The following is a 1,073-nucleotide window of genomic DNA, read 5'->3' on the forward strand; positions in this document are numbered from 1 at the left end:
CAGAATCAGTGTGAACACGGGAGATTCTGCAGATGCTGAAAATCCAGAGCAACACACACAGAATGATGAAGGAACTCAGCAGGTCAGACAGCATCTACGATAAGTCGACGCTTCAGACCGAGACCTTTCATTGGGACTGGAAAGGATGGGAGAAGGAACGTTTGATAAGATCTGAGTAAAAAATGTCAAGTGTCAACACCGGGCAATAATGAAGGGGACCTAGAATGTCCAAGCTGCTGCCTCTCCAAGAGGACGTTAGAGCCACACGTCATCTGACACCATGTTGATGAGCAGCAGAGGTTTGTCTGGAGTCTTGATCTCAACTTCCTCTAAAACATTACAAATTTATCTGGTCAGTACCACCTTCTTGGTATGAGATCTTATTGTATTCAAAGTGGCTACATTTTAGATGAGGCAGCACCCTCTACACCTCAGCTGTACTGTAGATTGTCTGCTGAGGAGTACCCGGAGACTGAGGGAGGTTTGTTAAGAACTTTCAAAGTCAGAATCAGTTGAATTTATTGTCATATGCACAAGAACATTGTTTACACAGGTGCAATGAGAAACATAGCACAGGCACATAAGCAGCATTCATAAGAAAAAACACAGAAATTAAACATAAAGTTCCTGTCTTTGCAAACAGCCATACCAGCCTGAAAACGACCAATCTCGACTGATCGCAGAAGTTAAGCAGGCTCTGGCCTGGTTAGTACTTGGATGGGAGACTGCCTGGGAATACCAGGTGCTCTTTGTCTGACTTCTGGTTTAGGATGTCGCTGGTGAAGCACAGCAAGTACTTGCTGGTAGCAAACAAAACTACTAGCTACTTTATTTTCTCAGAGATGATCACTGCACTCAACAGCCTATGATTTCCCTTTCAGAGTTGAGCTTTTGGAATGCCTGGGTGTCCGGGAATTTTTTCGGTGTGAACAGAAGTCTTGAAGGTGCAGGACAGTTGCAGTGTGGCGTGTACGGGCTGGATCAAGGAGGAGGGGCTTGGGCTTGAGAGCGGGGAATGACCCAATGTTTTGCCATTGCTGGAGCCATCTTGGAGGTGATTTGATCCAGCAGAA

At 45.6% G+C, this 1,073-nt stretch overlaps 1 pseudogene; it reads left to right on the forward strand.

Annotated features, from left to right (window-relative positions):
* The first annotated feature begins 635 nt into the window (after positions 1 to 635).
* Positions 636 to 754, forward strand: LOC132377545 (5S ribosomal RNA; annotated as a pseudogene).
* The last annotated feature ends 319 nt before the right edge of the window (positions 755 to 1,073 follow it).

This window comes from Hypanus sabinus, chromosome 18 (assembly GCF_030144855.1).
Source record: "Hypanus sabinus isolate sHypSab1 chromosome 18, sHypSab1.hap1, whole genome shotgun sequence".
In the NCBI taxonomy this organism is placed as follows: domain Eukaryota; kingdom Metazoa; phylum Chordata; class Chondrichthyes; order Myliobatiformes; family Dasyatidae; genus Hypanus; species Hypanus sabinus.